General features: G+C 45.3%; 1 protein-coding gene across 11 annotated transcripts in view; it reads right to left on the bottom strand.

Moving 5' to 3' along the window:
* ZBTB38 (zinc finger and BTB domain containing 38) overlaps nucleotides 1-14,268 on the bottom strand; it is a 140,522-nt gene that overhangs the window by 74,350 nt on the left and 51,904 nt on the right. For 8 of the 11 annotated variants that reach the window (XR_006732559.1, XR_006732555.1, XR_006732564.1 and 5 more), the window contains 2 exons: nucleotides 11,520-11,706; nucleotides 10,366-10,435 (listed from right to left, as the gene is read on the bottom strand). The exons of 1 other annotated variant lie outside the window; for it this stretch is intronic. The gene's annotated coding sequence lies outside the window, so the exon portion shown is untranslated. 2 more of the 11 variants (XR_006732567.1, XM_045539351.1) reach the window with 2 other exon arrangements.

The following is a 14,268-nucleotide window of genomic DNA, read 5'->3' as shown; positions in this document are numbered from 1 at the left end:
AGAGTGGCCTGACAACACCACCACAGCCTCCAAAAAATGCTCAACATTTCCTTGGGCAGAGTGTGTTTCATAGAATTATAGGATGGGGAAGATGCTTTAGAAAATGCCATCTAGCACTTTGGGAGGCTGAGGCTGGAGGATCACTTGAGGTCAGGAGTTTGAGACCAGCCTGAGCAACATAGTGAGACCCTGTGTCTACAAAAATTAGAAAAATCAGCCAAGCGTGGTGGCACGAACCTGTAGTCCCAGCTACTCAGGAGGCTGAAGCAGGAGCGTTGCTTGAGCCCAGGAGTTCAAGGTTGCAGTGAGCTATGATGACTGACATCACTGCACGCTAGCCTGGGCAACAGAATGAGACTCTGTCTCAAGAAAAAAAAAAAAAAAAAAAGGCCATCTAAATGCTTTCTTTAAGGGAAAAGAAAATCAGGTTCAAAGACAGTGTCATATCTGAAGACCCCAGCAACCAGGATAGAAGCCATATTCCTTAATTTCTAGTATTCTGCTTTGTAATTCAATACACTGGCTCAATTTTCTTAAAAAAATGTCCAAGATGTCACTTAAATAGATAATAAATAGTTATAGATTAAGTGAATTAATGAATAGATGCTAGTATAGGAGGTTTATAACGTTTCCCAATTCCTCTCAGAAGAAAATATTATAATATACTTTAACATTTTTAAAGAAAAAGCTCAACTAAATATAATTTTAAGCAAAACAGTAAATGTTGGCCAAAACATCACCTGGAACTGAGTGTCACTTGAGAAGTATGAGCCTTGATTGCTATATTAAGTCAATCAGACTAAGTTTAGCCTGCTGAAGTAGCTTTTATCCTATTTGGTTTGCAAAGAAAAATCTCATGAGTTAGCAAGAACAGCTAAAAATAAGTTGCAGGTTTCATTTTCCATTGTTCAGTATGGTTTTGAAACCAAAAGGTGCAAAACTATGAGATTCAACAACTATGAAAAGTCAACGATTCAAATTGTCACCTTTCTGGCACACGGTCCTGATCACCAATGCACAGACAGGCCTGAGAAATGGACACCTCCATCCCTCTCACCATGGTCTCTTGAGATGAGTCCCCCAAATAAATAAGGCAAGGCAGGAAATTGGGGGCCGAGACCAGCCCTGGTAGGTGGGGGGATAGTGGCTTATATGTGAGTGTATTGTCACATCCGGACAGGATGCCACATTGGCTACAGCCCAAATGCTCAACCTCAATCTTAGGTGATGCTGGGGACCCCTCTGCAGAGCAGGGGAGGAAATAAAGCTGGGATTCCACTCTGCAGGTAGTGAGCACAGCACCTCCCCCCTGACCTAAATGCCCATGGCCTTGTGCAATTCCATACTGCAAACCCAGGCAGCTCACGATGAATTTAATTTGAAAACTGTCTTCCCAGGGCCAAGTCTGGCAGAAAAGGTGTTTGACAGAGGCGTAAAAGCTTTAAAGAGAAGGCAGCCATCCCACTCTGCAGCATTCCGCTGTGGCACAAGGCCCAGAGACAGCAACGCTGTTAAAAGAAAGCCCTCAGCTGAATGAGACTGAAAGGGGGCACAGAAGGGTTAATCTCCTTCCATTAAAGGAGGGGCCATTTGGTGAAGGTGAAGAGAATAATCTGTATGAAGAGCAGAGCAGACAAAGAGCCATTCCAGAAAAGAAATTGCTGTGCAGGGGCGAGAAGGATGATTTGTCCTCGATATTCACCGTGAGATCATTTCTTAGATCTTGGAGTCTTCACCTAGCTTTGAAGTTACAGTCTCAGGGAGGGGCACAGGGGGCATTTCACACTCAGTGCTGGAATACTTGAGCTTTGATTCAATTGGAAGATGGGCTGTGTCTGAAAAGCAGAGGGTGAAGCCAAAGCCATCAGGACGCTGCACAGGCTGAACCACAAATTAGAAGGTGGCAAAATAAACAAAAGGAGTTGCTCATAGAACAGACCAGAGGATGAATACCGCTGCCTGGAGGTGGGAAACTTCCTCTTCTAAAATTTATTTTTAAAAACTTTCAAAAAGTTGTAATGACTTTTTTTTTGGAAACAGCATACGATTTACAAGAAGTTATAAAAATAGTAAAGTATACACTTTATTCAGCTTCTCCTAGTGATATCTTACATAACTATAGTACATTGTCTAAACCAAAAAATGGACACTGGTACACTGAGGTACAGATCTTATGTAATTTCACCAGTTTTTACATGTGTGTGTCAATATTCTGTGAAATGCTATCACATGTGTAGATTGGGGTAATCACCATCAGTCAGGATGAAAACTACTCCACCACCACCATCCCCTGTGCTGCCTCCAGAGTCACACCCACCCCCAACCCTAGCCCCTGGCAACCACTGGTCTCTATCACTGTAATTCTGTCACTTTGAGAATATTCTAGAAATGGAGTCCTACACTATGTAACCCTCTGAGATTGGGTTTCTTTCACCCAGCACGATGCCCTTGTGATCCATTCATATTGCACATAAACAGTGTGTGCCTTTTCATCACTGAATAATATTCCAAAGTGTGGGTGTGCCACACTTACCCATGCACTCACTTGGGAACACTGGCTAGTTTCCAGTTTTTAGCTATCACAAATAAAGCTGCTATGAATATTCATGTAAAGATGATTGTGCGAACCTAAAAGTTTTCATTTCTCTTGTGCAAATACCCAGGAATGGTATTGGTAGATCCTATGGTAAGGATATGTTTAACTTTATAAGAAACTGACAAACTGTTTCTGGGAGTGGCTGTACAACTGTAATGCATTCCCACTGGCAACGTACGAGAGGTCCACTTTTCCTACATCCTCGCCACCATGTGGTAACATCAGTAGTTTTTATTTTAGCCATTCTAATAGATGTGGGTTCCTCTTGATGGTCTACAGTCAAGACAGCAGTAAGTTTGGGGCCTTCAGAGCTTGGCTGGAGTGGCCTCAGATGTCACTCACTGTTCCAGCTTTCCTGGCAGCTGTCTACACAGCAGTTCGGACTGTCTGGCATTTAGATGACGAAAAATGGGGTGGTTTCTCTGCATATTGGATGGGCCTTCAGATTTGCACAGTTGCTTCTGATTGCAGGGGTGAGACATCACCACCCGGGGACGCTGAGCGTCTCTGAGGCAGTGCCTCTTGGTCCAGCAGGCAGACGTGATGCCAGCAGCATGTGCGCTTATGGGGTAGAGGAGGTGATATGACAGCCATGTGATACGACAGGGACAGAGTGTGCTTGTGCCAGGGTCCTCCTGAAGCTTTGGCCAGAGACTGTGTGAGTGCTTTCTATTCCTGAAGGGAGTTCATTATTAGTGTAGTGTGAGAGGAGGTGGGAGATGGAGCTAACATAGATAGGTAAGGGTGGGACTACCAGTAGCACTTATCAAATCGTGGGACTCACTGAACGCTTTCTACCCTTGCATTTCCTACTCTGTGACCACTCAAGACTCTCCAGCACATGTGGACACTTTGTCTGGATGTCATAGAACTCCTATGTCTATCTCCTGGGGGTTTGGTCTGGAGGCACTGCTGTCACTACCACATAGACCTTCCTGGCTCAGGGATCCAGGTCCTGTGAGCAACTGGAACTTCATTCAAGTATCAGAAGGTAGCTCAGGCAAGGAGGTCATGACAGGGCTATGGGCCTTGTAATGGGCAAATATTATAGTGAGAACTTGAACTCCCCAGCCTTTCTTGGAAAGTCACCCTCTATCTGTTGTACTTCTGATTAAAGGGAGGTTGTAGACATTGCCAGGATCCATACTCATCACAACCCTGGATCCACGAGTCTGGACCAGGAGGCTAAGAATCAGGACAGTGGCGATCCCCCGTGGGGACAGCCATGGGATAATGGAATCATGCGCCAAAGCAGTGAAGCTTGGCAGTCACAGGCAAATTCCCTGGTGTCTAAGCATGTAGGACGGGTACAGCTGAGGTGCCTCATTGGGTTCTGGCTCTTGTGCTTTACCAGGTGCCATTGTAGGGGATCAACATGGACCTAAGCAAGGCGGAACCTAAATGGTAGTTTATAGAGGCTGAACATGAACTGGGGACGGTAGGGAGCAGAGCGGTCTGTGGAGGCAGAACTCCAAAGTCCAGGGACGAGCTGGTGGCTCTCCAGAGGGGAAGGTGGTAGAATGAGAGGAAGCACGTGCAGCCAGATACTGTCAGGTGGCCAGCAGGAGTAGTCTGATGGGCTTAGCAAGGTTATGCAGGCAAGATGGATAGTCACACTTCCTTGTAGAAAATGGTGAGAATTTTAAAAAATTGTCTGTTTGATCACTATGTTCTCTGCTATGATTGTTTTTTCCATCTTTTAAAAAATGCCCATGTTCAAGTCCCTTCTTCCTGGCCTGTTGCTCCTACTTACTTGCCATTGGAAGGCAGTCCTGCACACAGCACCTTTCGGACTTTAAAAGGTAGGCACAGCCTGGGGCAAGAACCTCCCCTGATGTACAGTGGGGCTCACCCTTGAGGTTGAATCTGCTGCAGCTCTCCTCTAGCTCTTGCTTTGCCTTATTTTCAAATCGTGCCAGCTTTGACCTAAAATTTGCCCACATACTTCAGTCTGGCACTTGCCCTGGCCCTGCGTTGCTGTCCGGGTTCTGACTCTAGACCCCACCTCCTACTCTGCTGTCATGGCAGGGACCTTGTGGACGTACTCCTTATGGCTGCCCTGAGCCCTCCTGGGCCAGACTTCAGTGCCACCACCTCAGGGCTCAGGGCACACAGTGGCCTGGCCTCATCAGCTGACCAATATGGGCACCTGCACCCCTCGCTGGGTCTGGGCTGCCGTCACGTGTCCTGAGATATGGTCCTGCCCCTCAGAAGGCAGATAAAAGCTTCCTGACTGAGGCAGAGGGTGACTTCAGGAGTCAATCTTCTTGTTGGTGCCTTTCGTCTATTACCCAGAGATTGGGTGGTTCTGGGCCCTCTGTCTAGTTCAGCCTTTGTCATTAAATCTCTGGGTGACCACTAGGAAGTAAATGAATCATTCTGGGCCTCAGTGATCTCAAATTTACAATAAGCATTCCTGATTCCCTAGCTAATATATTTTTTTACTATACCATACCATAGCTAAGGGAAATCTAAAATTCAGAAACCAAAAAGAAGCTTTAAGTTAAATTCTGCTTTAAGTAGACTAGCTCAGAGTTCCATAACTTTTTTCTGTCTACTAAGTGTTTGCCAAGTTCAGCATTTATTGAACTGAATGCAGCATGTCAACGGTTCTCCTGTTTTAATGTGCATAAGCATTGGGAGGGTCGATTAAAATGCATATTCCTGGTCCTCCTCCTCAGAGGTTCTGATGCCATTGAGGCCTAGAAGCATGGATTTTAATATGAGAAACTGAAGGGGACCAAGGGTTTTAAATATACACTGGTAAATTTCTAGAGGTTAATTCACCAATATGCATTAGGAACTTTAAAAATAGGTCATTTGACCTAGTGATTCAATTTCTAGGAATTTTCCCTAAGATGTCCACAAAGATTTAACTACAAGAATATTTACATATTTAACAGTAGAACACTAAGGGCAATCAAAATGTGCATTTAAAAAAAATGGATAGGCCAGGCACAGTGGTTCAGGTTTCTAATCCCAGCACTTTGGGAGGCCAAGGCAGGTGGATCACTTGAGACCAGGAATTAGAGACCAGCCTAGGCAACATAGTGAGACCTTATCTCTATGAAAAAAAGAAAAAAAAATTTAGGTAGGTGTGTTTGTGTGCACCTGTAGTCCCAGCTACTCAGGAGGCTCAGGTGGAAGGATTGCTTGAGCCAAGGAATTCAAGGCTGCAGTGAGCTATGATCCAGCACCACTGCACCCCAGCCTGGGCTACCGCGCAAGATCCTGTCTTTTTTTTTTTTTTAAATCATGTTTTCAAAGACCATTTAGTGACTTGGTAAAATGTTTACACCATAATGATAAATGGGGCCAAAAAAACATATAAAATACCATCTCAACAATTTTTAAAAGACGAAAAGAATATATAGGCAAAATTGAAAAGAAATACATCAAAATGTTAATACTCAATTGTGGCTCAGTTGTTGGCTTACTGGTGAATTTTACTTTCTTCTTGATTTTTTTTTGTATTTTCCAGATTTTGTACAGTGACTAGGTATGGCTCTTATTTGAAAAAAATTATGATAAATTTTTAAAAATAAAAGAAAGGAATTTGCTTCATATAGAATGAAACAGAGGGAAGAGAAGTCTCTTAAAAGTCCAGGCCAGCCACAGCCTGGCTGCTGCCAGAGAAGTCAGACCATAGACAGAGTCCTGTGTCTGAGGTTAATTTTAAGCTACGTTGTGAGATACCTTGGTATAATTGATGCCAAGGCATTTGGGTCAATGAGAAAGTCCTTTTCACTAGATACTATTTTCCTATTACAGTTGAGGATGACAGCCTGTAGGGTCTGGGATATGAAAGACAGTTTTCAGTTAGTTTAAATGACATCATTTTTATTGTTCTTGGATGGAGCTCGTGATTGTTGCCTCAGTATAACCTCTTACCCCCAGCCCACCCCATAACACTAAGCAGACTGCTCTCATGACTAGAGGCTTTTGGACAAGGTGAGGGCTCTACTCTGGCTTGGGAAGCAACACCCAGGGTCAATGCTCCTGTGGATGGTTTCCAAGTTTCCTTGTCCCAATGCACCAGAAGTCCCATCGAATGCCAGGATCATCTTCTTTTGGCAGAGAGTTGACCTATCCATCCTCCCTCAAAGATTTCAGCAAATCCGAGGTCAAAATCTCTCTGAATGATATTAGAAGTCTCTCAGTTAGACCTCAGGCCTAGAATCAAACCTTTCCAAATGGCTTCAAAATCTTTACACCACATGCTTTGGCTAGTTAGAAGTGGTGCAAAGGATCCCATATGAAAGTCAATTTAGAAAGACAAAAAATTTTAAAATAACGATACTTAATAGCAATATCAAAAGTCAAAATACCAATACTGACCATAATTATGATAATTATTTTTATCAACACTTTGACGTGACATGCACTTTCCTAAGTTGCCCAAATCATTTTGCACTTATAACCTTACTTATTCTGACAGAGTCTCAGCATTACATTTTTTAAAACACCATTTTGGAGGTGGGAGGAAGCTTTAAAGTTCTGATGAAAACCAGAGGCTGCTTGAGTTAAAAACAAAACCCTGACGTCTTCAGTGTGGTGTTTTCCAAGCTAGTTCTTGACAAGAAATTAGGGGATTTCAGCATGAGAAATTATGAAGCCCTATTACTATGAATTCTTAGCTTAGTAATTGTGATGTGGTCTTTTTTGCAAAACCTTCTAAAAGGAGTAACAGAACGTTTACAATGCTGACCCACGGGGAGAAAGAAGCTTGCACTTCTGTATTATAACAATTGTGTACTATGACAATTACGTACTTCTATACTATGACAATTATAAAACCTCTGGGGTTAAAATAACCACCAGGTCTAGTTGCTGCCTATGTGAGGCTGCCGTGCTCAATCCACGTCTGCTCCTCATGGATCAACAAGACCAGGCTAAGATCTTTAAATGACAGCTATGAAAAGATTATGGTGCCTCAAATTTGAATCATACCTCTTATGTGTAATTAAAATTGAAAAAAACAATAAAATACAAAATTAAGGTTAAGGAAGCTCAAGAAAGTCTAACTTTTCCCGTGATGTCTACTTGATGCTTTTCTGGGAAATGTCAAATATCAAAATAGTTATGAAATGTGTATTTGCACATAAACCTGCTTTGCTGGTTGTCTGAGAGGTCACCCAGCATGCTGTACTAACACTGTCAAATGGCCAAGGGGATCTGTGGCTTTCTTTCACACACCAAGTGTCGACAGTAGTGAAATTCTGGTTACCTGGTTTCGTGGTCACACACCTGTCTCTGCCATACTGTGCACTGGAGATTAGAAATCAGGAGGTGGGCCCCCCTCCCCCAACCCTAACACCACTCATATGTCAACTCCTGCATACTTAGTGCTTTGAGGAGTCATAATCAGATAGATGGTAGTTGAAATTAACAAGCTGTGATTAGCCAGTTTCCCAAATGAATGGACCCTGATATTTTTCCTCCTTGACTGTGACCTTTGGCTCTGCCCTTCCTGGCAGACTCTGTTAGGCTGGGGCTTCCAGCAACAGATCGTCCTCATTTGGTTCCAGCTTTTGAAACCTGGTACTTGTTCTCAACTTACTCCTTTGGCTGCACCCTTCTAGCAGGCACTGTATTCCCCCATTCCACCTGGTCTCATCTTTAGCTTACTGCGCTAGCCCAGATAGCTCCCAGCTCGGCAGACGCTTTTAGTTCCCTACAACCCAGGAAAATAGACTTTCAAAGGTTGGAGTATTTTTTGCAACGAATCAACTTGTTAGCCTGTCCCTCTCTTTGTCAGCCTATTCCTGATGTGAGGAGACTGGGCAGAGGCCAGGCAGCACTGGCAGAGAGTAGGCCGGGCATCAGGCTCTGTCAGAGATCAGAGAGTCTGCGTCAAATGGGCTGATAACGGGCCTTGGGGAACAATGGACAATGCGTACTCATCAGGGTGTGAATGTGGGTGTCAGAAATGTCAAGTCCAAGGGAAAATTCAATCAGGAACCAGAGTGGTTAGCCAGATGTTGACCACAAAACTAGAGAACTAGGTAGCAGGCAGCTCAGGCAAAGACTCTAGCCCATTTTCATTGGAAGCCTTTAAACTAGGGGCATCATAAGGCATCCGTCATATGGTTTCTGGTATTTACCAGCAAGGAGAATACTGTACCAAGACCAACAATGGTAAAAGGCTACATAAAATATGAAACTAGTTAAGGGTTCTCCAAACAGGGCTTATAACTTTACCATTCATTATTTCAGTAAGTGTTTTGAAAAGGAAAAGCTAGACTTACATATCAAATCCTTGGGGGTAGCATTAATATCCCCAGCCTGAGCCTTTTAAGTCTACTTTTAAATGTTTCTCTAATAACTTGGTTTGAAGGGCTCACCTTAGTCAGGGAATTTTCCCCCTGATTAAGTAAGTGTCCTGAGACCTGGAGCAGATTGGGTAGGGTAGCTTTCCAAAGCCCCAGGAGCAGACGCAACTATGAGCTAAGGAAGCCACGAGCTTTCCTGCGGACCACTGGGGCTCACGGTTGGGGAGCAGAATTCTGCTGGACAATTCCAACTGGTATGACTAGATGCAGGAACAGGAGACAGAGCCAGAACCGTCCTAGACTGAGAGGACATTGAAAGGAAAAACAAGAAGAATGTCCTCCCTGGTTCACTGACCACTGGCAGCATGGCAGTGCTCACATAAAGGCTCAGGGTCATATTAGATAGAGGTGTCTTGAGAAACCTTAGCCACTGCTTCTTGCCCACATGGCCATATGTTACCTAAGAGCGTCAGGGAATTCTAAATATTGGATAATTTTTGCTTCTCCCACTATTTCTCTGCAACAAGGATAAGTCCTTGAGCATCTCCAAGTTCCTTTCTATATTGCACCAGAGAGAACGACCTCTTTTCCAGAAACTCTCCAAAGTTGTCACTGGGAAGTGGATATCCCACCAGGGACTGCATTTCCCAGACTCCCTTGTGGTTAGTTGTGGTTATGTGACTGAGTTTTAGCCAGTGGAATGTGAGTAGAAGTAATGCTCACCACTTGTAGGCATGTCCTATCAAAACCTACTATGTGCACTTTTTTGCACCCTTTTCTTCTTCTACTGAGTAGTGGCGATCCCCCACCAGGTGACCTTGAAAACCACATGCTGCAAAAGGCAGAGCCTCTCTCAACCTGTGTCTCTGAATGAATGCATGACAGAGAGTTGCTCCACTGACCCGTGCTGTTTGTTACGTCAACAAGAAATAAACTTCTGGCTGGGCGCGGTGGCTCACGCCTGTAATCCTAGCACTCTGGGAGGCTGAGGCGGGTGGATCGCTCGAGCTCAGGAGTTCGAGACCAGCCTGAGCAAGAGCGAGACCTCGTCTCTACTAAAAATAGAAAGAAATTATCTGGCCAACTAAAAATATATATAGAAAAAAAAAATTAGCCGGGCATGGTGGCGCATGCCTGTAGTCCCAGCTACTGGGGAGGCTGAGGCAGTAGGATCGCTTAAGCCCAGGAGTTTGAGGTTGCTGTGAGCTAGGCTGATGCCACGGCACTCACTCTAGCCGGGCAACAGAGCGAGACTCTGTCTCAAAAAAAAAAAAAAAAAGAAAGAAATAAACTCCTATTGTGTCTGAGCCATTATACATTCTGGGGTCTATTGTAGCAATTAGCCTATTCTAATACATATTTTCGTTGACACCGCTGTTATCATTGTGTGCAGACATCTCTATGCCCTTTTGCCCTTTCTTTAAATCTTACCACAAACCAAAAACGTAAATCGGAAAACTTAAATTTAAATAGCTGTTAGGGACAAATAACACTCACCGAAGTAGCGGTCACAGCATTCAGATCTTGGAGTCAGCAGTACAGCAGACGCTCACTTCAAGACAACCTGCTATATTAAAACAAAAAGTAAAACGTAAGACTACAAAACAGATCTTTTAGAGTGTGATAGTTGATTTCCAAAGAGTGTATTCAGTTGACAACTGTATTTGCCATTGTTTCCAGTAAAATACAAACTTCCCTACCGCCTTTAAAGTAAGATATTTTTAAAACACACCCCTCAATCATTTTAACATAGAATTTATGAAGAACAAGTCTCCACTGCTAAGTAAGCTATACAAAGACTAGATGCTGACTCAGGAAATGACTTTAGAAGCCAGGAAAATTAGGGTATGATTTCTATGCCTATGTGCTGTGCAGTTCTTACGTACATGCTAAAACTTTTCTCTTGGGAACTTAACTTTCTTGGGTAGGAACTTCCAGAACTTGTGAAATTATAGGCTTTGCAAAGACCTATGAGTCTTTAGACAAAGTTAAAACAGACACATTCTAATGTGTCTTTGTGTTTAACATTGTCCCAAATGCAATGGCACAAGTAGGAATGAAAATAAGCCCTCTGTAAACAGGGTAATGAGACAATGGAGGTGCGTTCGGCAGAACGGCCGGAAGCGTGTCTGTAAAGGCAGCTTGGCTGTGAACGCTTTCTTACCAGGGCTGCCATCTTTCACCAGCTTAAGTGTGAAAATGCCATTTGATAGCACAGGGTACGTATTTGCCTGCAACAGCAAATATTTTTATGTCTGATCACTCAGTATAAGATCCAGGAAGCAAACAGTCCAGAACTCTGAACAAACATTCTGGCAGTCTGAAATAGAGCACTTGGGCAGAAGGAGAAAGAGGAGACAAAACAAGAGGGTTGACAGGGAAAGGCACCAGTTGGGCCATTTCCCGCAGGGTTTCAGCCTTAGTTTTTGTATTGTTTTGTTTTGTTTTGTTTTGGGTTTTTTCGGCATTCTTGTCTGGTCCTATGGAGACGAGAGAGATCAAATCTCCTTTGGGCTGTATTTACAGGGTCTCTTAAATGCAGTCCCACCCCCCCTCTGTGCTGGGCCTGCCAGGCCTCAGGTGTCAGGGAACAAGATGGCACCCCAAGCGAAGGGCACTGAGTGAGGGGGCCAAGGTGGGCCTTCACTTACTCGGAGGCGCCGGCCGCTCTCAAGCCCAGACGCTGCCAGCTCCCTGGGCTCAGGAGTTGCAACCGCTTTCTTGCTCTGGGTTCTTCACTTCTTGTCGAGATCAGCTCCACATATTTTTCTGATGATGTCACCCATTCTGACTTCCTACATTTTGAAAGTTGATCTACAAGTAAAACCTTCCACGAGGCTTTAAACAAAAAAAAAAAAAAAGAAGAAGAAGAAAAGAAAGGTGTGCTGTGAGGAGATGGAGAGGAGGAAAAATGCAGTTGCCTCTTTATTTTGAGATTTGCTGCAGCTGCGAGTGCCACTCCCCAGCCAGTTTCCTGGCTGCAGAGGGAGGCCAGTGGCCAGGCGTGTGTGACGTCAGGGCCAGGCCTGAGTCACTGCCAGCGGCCGGGCTGCCCTGCCACTCGGAAGGGGACAAAAGGAACCTTTGATGTCCAGAGGCCCTCCTCTCAGCACACTGGCCGGCACTGAGCAGCAGGCCAGGAGAACATTCCTGCCGCCTCCCCACCCCCGGCCGCCCTTCCTACTTCCGGAACAGTCCCAGACAGATTCAACAAGGCCTCCCCAAGGGACATCACCCTCCTGCATAGCAGAGGCATGGCCACACTCTGTCAAAGACAGAAGCAGGGAAGAAGAAGCGGTGTTTCCCTGGGGACCTCTCACTTCCCCTCTGCCATATCCCCTCTTCCTTGTGATGCCCACCTTACCCAGGGAGTCGCAGTGGCATTGAAAGAGATGTGGAAAGGCGGCAGGCACTCTGGTCACCGTCCCAGGGTGGCACCGGTGGCCAGTGTCTGTTCTCCTTTGCCTTTGTACTACGGGCCTTAGCTGCCTGCGCTGGGTGCCAAGATGAGCTAGCTCTTCCTGGATTTAAGAGGGCGCCACTCTTTAAAGGGGATGTGGCATGAGGCTCAGTAAGTATATGATGAATGAAAGAATGACCATTTTAAAATAAAACACTATATGACACATATTAAAAACTTAGAGTGAAGCTTCTGTGCTAAGTGCTTTACGAAGATTATTTCATTTATTGGTATTATCACGATAAAGCTATGAGGCAGGTACTATTGTTATTTTTAATTCTATAGGTGAGAAAGTGGATGCTCAGAGAGGTTAAGACACTTCCTTAAAGTCTCACAGCTAGTTAGTGACAGAGCCTGCATTGTCTGATCTCAAATCTTGTTTTCTTAACCACTATGCTGAGTGGCAGGAGTGACTGAAGGAATATTGGCCAGGGGCATCCTGTCCAGGAGACGGAGGACAAGAATAAAGACGGGACTTGAAACCAAATCCTACAAGCAAACAGTGGGCCATCGGGGTGTTCTGTCTGGGTTACACAGGCCTCATGCTTTCCTGATGTGTCAGTCCCAGGTCTGAGAGCTGGCGAGTGGGTGGGTTTCCCGGAGTGGCCAGGAGTGCGAGTCTGTCATCAGGTCCAAGTGGGGATGAGAAGCTAGAACCAGAAGACAAGCCAGGGAGGTCCGGTGGCTGCAGGCCTGTGGGTGTGGTGGACGCAGAGTCCGAGAGCCACAGTGGACAGGACACCTGACAGGGAGCCAAGGTCCGGGCTTGTCTTTGCTGCCTCCTGGCCTGATGGATGAGGGCCTGTGAAATTAAAGGGGCAAGTCTGGGGCAGGCAAGGAAACTAAAGAGAAGAAAGACACGATAGCACTCCTATCAAAGGCTCCAGGCCAGAACAGGAGTTGGAACTACGGTGTGGTTTCAGAGTGGGGCGGGGGTTGGGGGGCTGGGGGGGATGCTGGTGCTGGAAGTGACAGGCAGCAGATCTAGACCTGACAGTGGTCGTCACTTTCTGCTCTTAGCACCATCCTACCAGCAATCAGCTGCTGTTCTGAGCCTGAGTGCGAGTCCTGGCAGTGGCTGTGTGCAAGCAACGGTGAGGAGGGGTGGCCAGAAGAGAACATCCGCGTATGAGGCGTCTGGGCCCAGGATAAGGATGACTGCGGAGGTACCTTCCCTCTGTGGTTTATGATTCTGTGGTTTGTACTTTTCCACAATTCTCCTAGAGTAAATGTCTCATTCTAAGAGGAAGACAAAAGCCAGGAATTTCCAGCTCCTCGTGGAGGGCTCTGGGAGTTGTTGGTGGCCTGCTCGATAATGTGCCTTACATTAATAGCTTTCCTTTCCTTTCCACTGTGGGGTGGGGTGCCTGGTCACAGGGACCCCTCTGCCTGTCCCAGGCAATCTGTGCCTCAGATGGCTGGGGACGTTGTGTAGTTGTTACCCGCTCCTGGGAGCTCTGCCAGTTGCCACTCTGAGGAATTACACTTGTTCCATGGGGCTTGAATCCCTAGGCAGGTGGAATTCACAGAGGTGAATTTCACAAGACAGAAAGCCACATGCTTTTAATCAAGGGAGCAGCGACAACTGATCAGGTTCACTGTCAATGTTCACACAGAGCCTGACCTTGGGCTGAGGAAAGCACTTTAAGTTCCAGGCATTTTTGGCAGAAGCCTTGTTTATTCTTTCCTTCCCTCTCTACAGAAAATGCCTCTGGGCACCTCCCTGCTCTGTTTCCCCAAAGGCTTAGTGGCCTTGCTTGCTTCACATACACAGGTATTTATTTCTCTAATAAGATGAACAGAGGCTGATTATTTCTTCACTCTAACTTGTGGGACCAGGATAATGTGAACAGAAAAAGAAAAGAAAGAAGCAGCAATGATCAGTGAGCCTACGTGAGACAGATCCTTGCATTGCATGCTCTGGGGTTGATACTAACAGA

This window comes from Lemur catta, chromosome 1 (assembly GCF_020740605.2).
Source record: "Lemur catta isolate mLemCat1 chromosome 1, mLemCat1.pri, whole genome shotgun sequence".
In the NCBI taxonomy this organism is placed as follows: Eukaryota; Metazoa; Chordata; class Mammalia; order Primates; family Lemuridae; genus Lemur; species Lemur catta.
This window is presented reverse-complemented; position numbering and strand designations above follow the sequence as displayed.